The sequence below is a fragment of the Crocuta crocuta genome, unplaced genomic scaffold, assembly GCF_008692635.1.
Source record: "Crocuta crocuta isolate KB4526 unplaced genomic scaffold, BGI_CrCroc_1.0 scaffold92, whole genome shotgun sequence".
In the NCBI taxonomy this organism is placed as follows: domain Eukaryota; kingdom Metazoa; phylum Chordata; class Mammalia; order Carnivora; family Hyaenidae; genus Crocuta; species Crocuta crocuta.
Window position 1 is genome coordinate 1,131,373 of NW_027528804.1, and position 6,187 is coordinate 1,137,559.

Sequence of the window (6,187 nt, forward strand, 5' to 3'; positions counted from 1 at the left end):
GCAGGGTGAAGTCCACCTGGGAGGGTTATATGGAGATGAAGCTGATTGAAAGGAATTCTGAGGTCCGGAAGACATGTGATTTGCCAGCAAAGCACGGCATGAGAATTATCAAAGTGGGTTGGAAGAGTTAAAGATCTAATGCTAGTAACATATCTAAGTCTACTTCCAGGTTCAGACCATGTCAGAGCCTTTCTCTTCTGAGATGAAAAATTCTAGCAGGCAGTGACAGAGATCATATATAGGCCATCCAGGGGAAAGGTACAAGGAAGAGAAATGTGGATGGATTTATAGAGGTGGCCAACTTTCCCCAGATAGTCCAGGAAGAACCAGGCCAACATTGCAGGAGGTTAGCCAACAGGAGAGGAGATGAGTGTCTCATGTCCCATATAGCACCTTGTACAAAGTACCCAGTCATTGGGTCATTATTTATGTGAGGTCAAAACACTTCAATTCCACCGTGCTTTCATCTCCTTCATGGGGGGTGATAGCAACCTGGGACCATGTTACCCCCCCACCACGTGCTCATCAAAGAGCTTCAGGTGTTTACTAGTGTGGCCTCATTGCCAATTCTTTCTGCTTTCTTAGAGCGGCTCTGCTGGGCAAGCCTTATGTGGTTTTGTGGACTAACATGNCGAGGTCCAGAAGACATGTGATTTGCCAGCAAAGCACGGCATGAGAATGATCAAAGTGGGTTGGAAGAGTTAAAGATCTAATGCTAGTAACATATCTAAGTCTACTTCCAGGTTCAGACCATGTCAGAGCCTTTCTCTTCTGAGATGAAAAATTCTAGCAGGCAGTGACAGAGATCATATATAGGCCATCCAGGGGAAAGGTACAAGGAAGAGAAATGTGGATGGATTTATAGAGGTGGCCAACTTTCCCCAGATAGTCCAGGAAGAACCAGGCCAACATTGCAGGAGGTTAGCCAACAGGAGAGGAGATGAGTGTCTCATGTCCCATATAGCACCTTGTACAAAGTACCCAGTCATTGGGTCATTATTTATGTGAGGTCAAAACACTTCAATTCCACCGTGCTTTCATCTCCTTCATGGGGGGTGATAGCAACCTGGGACCATGCTACCCCCCCACCACGTGCTCATCAAAGAGCTTCAGGTGTTTACTAGTGTGGCCTCATTGCCAATTCTTTCTGCTTTCTTAGAGCGGCTCTGCTGGGCAAGCCTTATGTGGTTTTGTGGACTAACATGTTCATGTCCCCCACAAATTCACATGTTGAAACCCTAACCCCCAATGGGAAGGTAATAGGAGATGTGGACTTTGGGAGNCCTTCATGGGGGGTGATAGCAACCTGGGACCATGTTACCCCCCCACCACGTGCTCATCAAAGAGCTTCAGGTGTTTACTAGTGTGGCCTCATTGCCAATTCTTTCTGCTTTCTTAGAGCGGCTCTGCTGGGCAAGCCTTATGTGGTTTTGTGGACTAACATGTTCATGTCCCCCACAAATTCACATGTTGAAACCCTAACCCCCAATGGGAAGGTAATAGGAGATGTGGACTTTGGGAGGTAATCAAGTTATGTATTAGTCAGGGTTTTCTAAAGAAACAGAACCAGAAACTTAGAGAAAGATGGAAAGAGAGAGGGAGAGAGATTTATTAAAGGAATGGCTCACAAAATTGTGGACGCCAAGTCCACAATCTGCTATCTGGAAGACCAGAGGAGAGGCACCTGGGTGGCTCAGTCTGTAAGCATCCGACTTCGGCTCAGGTCATGATCTCGCGGTCTGTGGGTTCGAGACCTGCGTCGGGCTCTGTGCTGACAGCTCAGAGCCTGAAGCCTGTGTCTCCCTCTCTCTCTGCCCCTCCCCCCTCCCCTGCTCGCACTCTGTCTCTCACTCTCTCATAAATAAATAAAACATTAAAAAAAAAAAAAAGAGTGGAAGACCAGAGGAGCTTGTGACGTAATTCGGTCTGTGGTGTAATTCAAAGGCCTGAGAACCAGGAGCACTGATGTCTGAGGACAGAGAATGGACATCTTGATTCAGGTGGAGAGTGAATTTGTCCTTTCTCTGCCTTTTTGTTCTGTTCAGGCCCTTAAAAGATTTGATGATGTTCACTGGCATTGGTGAGACTACTTCTTTACTCAGTCTATCAGTTCAAATGCTAGTCTCTTCCAGAATTTAATGAGCTAATTTAATTTAATGAGCTAAGGTTGTATCTGATAAGAAATCCTCCTTAACCCCCACAGCTTTGCTAATGAGAACTGTGATCCATTCTTCTTTCCCTTCTTCTATCCTTCCTTCCTTCCTTCTTTCCTTCCTTCCCTCTTTTCTCCCTCTCTTCCTCCTTCTCTCTCCTTTTCTTTCTTTTCTTTTCTCCCTTCCTTTCTTCCTTCTTTTCTTGTCTGTCTGTCTTGTAGTGAAAACCCTGTATTCTTTATAGTTCAAGCTTATTTTGAGAAGGTGCAGCATTTTTATTTGTGTATTGGATTAGTCTTTCAGCTGTATTAAAAAATGGAGGAATAAACTTGTTACTTTATCAAAGTGAAATGAAGCAGATTCAAGTCAAAGGTTAAATCGTAGGTATTTCCCATCATGCCAAGATCCAACTTTCCAATAGTGGGTGCTGGAGGCAAGAACTCCAACAAGGAAGTGCCTCAGGTCGAACCAAGAAGTTTACATAACCTGATTCTACCCATATGGTAAGCTTCCCTAGAAAACAGGGCTAATGAATTACAATATTGTACAGGCCCCCTTCTTGTGTTTTCCTGGACACCTCACATAGTAAATTACTGTCGTGAGTATAGAGTATTCAATTTGAGGTCAGACAAACAAATACTAGATCAATCAGGGTTTTGGACCACTTCTATCTGAAGAATCTAAGAAACCAATCTATATTTGGGACACACTCTATATTTGATCACATTCCTTGTGATCCCTACAGACCAAGAGCCCAAATGTACAATTTAAAGGGTTAAAAACAAACAAAAAGCCCATGGAAAGAACCCATGGTGTAAAGGGAAGCACTTTCAGACTACAGGTTAAGTGCGCTGCCAAGGGCTCAGTCAATGTCCTCAGTGTGAAGGCTCCACCCCTCTTTCCACTAGTAAGCTGTGGGAGCACTACAGGCTGGAGCCTCAGCCCTGTTCTGCCTCTTGCAGGGTTCAGAAAAGTCTCAGTCTTGGTTAGGATACATGTTATCCTACATGTTATAAGTATCCAAGATCTAAATAATAAATAAGGCCACACGATTTTGAATGAAGTTAGAATGTACTCCCTGGTTTGCAGTATGGAGAAATGACTAGGCATCCCTGGGTGCCAGAAATGGCAGTCATCAGCACAGCGCTACGGCATGCAATGACAGCTCACAAAGCACCTCCCTCTCCCTAGTCACAGGCAGATGGGTAATGGTAGCACAAGGGTTTATTAAGCTGTGCCTTAGTACAGCACTGGGGCTTGCTCATGGTGCTCTTGATGTATAAAGCCCAGATGTTCTGTCAATTCTTCTTCAATAATGACACCAACACCAGGAAATTGATAGCTAAGTGGACATCATACACAAGCTCATCATCTGTCACCTTTGCATAATCAATAGCCACTGCCTGCCACAGCACCAAATTCATCTGGAATTTGATCATGGACTTCACTTTATCCATTTTGGCCACCATGTTCTTACTGTGGGTCAGGAAAGAGAGGAAGTTGTCTGCCTTATTCAGGCCTGGGCCCAAGATTCATGGAATCTGCTTGATCAGAGATTCTGAAACCAAAAAGGCATCATGTTTCCTGACTAATTTTTAACTTTTGTTGAGTTTCTTCCATGCCTCAGTGTCCATGTTGGGGAGTATCCAAGGCCTTGGCCTCATCACAGTGATGCTGCTTCCCCAAAATACATACGGAGAACTTGGGGCGGGGAGTGGACTTAGGCCTGACGGTGCCCGAGAAGCATTGGTTTTTCTGAGCGTCAGAGTTCTCCAAGTTGATCTGTAGCTTCGGTCTCTAAAAACTTCCTGATGCTTGGCTGGTTACCCTTGCAGGACTTCCCACACTGCCTCACACAGGGTGTCCTGGGAAGCTTTGCCACTCAGAGTAACATATGCCACAATGACCAGACAAGACACAATGCAGGTTTCATTCTGAGGCCTCTTCTCTTGGCTTGTTCAAAGCCACCATCTAGCTGCATGTTCCCATGGCCTTTCTTTGGTAAGTACACAGAGAGGGGAGAAGAGGGAGCAAGCACAGGTGTCTCTTTTTATAATGGCATTTATCCTGTTGGATCAGGACCTGCCCCTATTACCCCACTTAACCCTATTTAGTTTCCTGAAAGCACCATCTCCAAATACAGCCACAATGGGCATTAGGACTTCAACATATGAATTTCGCAGGGGGAGCGGGGGAGACGGTAGTGGGGGAGACGGCAAGGGACAAAAACATTCAGTTCATAATAGATCCCTAAATAGAACTGGCTTTCCCATGGACTTAATAAGTAATATTTGAGAATGCCTACAGGAAATTTAGAACTATGATTTGATTATTAACATAGTATATAATATTTGCTTTAATAATACAATGTTAAAGTGCTCAACCGAATATCAGGAATGAGAAGGCAGGCCATTCAGGTGGGGCCACCTGACAATTATTTCCCTAAGAAAAGGAACTAGCCTGAAAGGGACTGGATTCTACGTCCTGTAGAGCAGAAGTCAGAAGAGGGACCGAGTGCTGAAAACATGAAGTTTGGGGGGAAAATGGAGAGGTGCCGCCAGTGAGCTGGGAGAAGCCTATGCAAAACATGATGTTGTATTCCATAGCTCTTTTCTCAGAGGGTCACAAGTCTGTTTGGATTTCTCATGAAACACAATGAAGGGGCCAAGCCAGCAATTGTTTCCAACCAGTAAAGAATCACTGTCGCGGGAGGTAAGGAGCAATGTGTGGCTGTGTTTTAGGTTGTTGTGACAACTGAAGAACACCATTTACAGGCTTAATGTCCACAATGCAAGGGATGGTCCCATAGGATGAAGAATGGTGTTATCCAAATATCAGTCAGGTGTGTCCAAATTTACCTAAATCTCCTAGATTATGCCTGAGACGAGGGTCACAGTTATTTGTCTATTCATTCACTTACATATACATTTATTAAATTCCTCCTAAGTACAGAAATGCTGGGATAAACCAACATGAGGAATACATGGAAGCTACTTTCAGGGAACTCTTAATCTAAAGGCACAATTAAGTAAGATGTTTTCTGATATGTTCTGTAGTAGCTGTACGGGGATCCATAAGACTGTGATTAATTCAAACAGGGTGAGAATGAAGAGGAGAGTATCAGAGAAAAGATGCTCAAACTGACATAGAAAGGATGATTCGAATCTGAACCAGTTGCCATTCCACCAGCGAGGGAGAAGGCCATTCCATTGGCAGGATCAAGTGCAAAGGGCTGGATGCATGAACGTACCTGGTGTGCGTAACGCAGCATGGAATACGAACTATAATTTTGGTAGGTGAGACTGGAAAGGCAGGTTGCGCCCAGATTGTGAAAATCCTTGTAAGTCATTCTAAGCAGCTTGGGTTTCAATTTGTAGAAAGTAGAGACCCATGAAAGAATTGGATCTAGAGACATGACATAATTACTTATGAACCTAAAAAGCAGCTCCCAGCAGGGGAGGGAATAAAAGGAAGAAAACGATTCAAGAGCATTGTACTAGTGCGGATGAGGAAAGGTAAGGACGGTGGGAAAGGAAAGTGTAGAATCAAGGAGATTAGAGACAGGTATTTCAGAGCTGGAGTCCGCACACTCCTATCCTGTGGAGAAGTTAATTCAAAACAGTCAGGGTGGTTTTTCCAGGTTTCTGTGACCCCAGTTAAAAGTAAAATGTACTGATATGACTATTTCCAATATTGGCAAATTATGGACTTGTAGAAGACTAAATGGGGAAAGGAAAACAGACGGCAATTTATTGTGACAAAAACTACATGGTCTTGTGTTAATTGCGGATAAGACTGTATTTACTTAAGCGGCTAGAAGTTTATCCTTCTCCAGTTCCCTGAAGGACTGGCTGGGTAAAATCAGCTGCTGTGTTTCTAAAATGCCAGTGGGCTTTAGAGATAAAGGCTCTCTCAAGGTAAGGAGTTTTCAACACACAGTGATACCTCAGAAATTTGTTTCTCTACCAATCTGGTCTTCCCCTGACTTGTTATTATGTTTTTCTATAATCAGGACATAGGCCATCTGTTCCATA

The 6,187-nt window shown here is 44.0% G+C and overlaps 1 pseudogene; it reads right to left on the minus strand.

The window, feature by feature from the left end:
• Positions 1-3,340: 3,340 nt before the first annotated feature.
• LOC144224645 (large ribosomal subunit protein uL1 pseudogene) lies at positions 3,341-5,502 on the minus strand (annotated as a pseudogene).
• Positions 5,503-6,187: the final 685 nt, after the last annotated feature.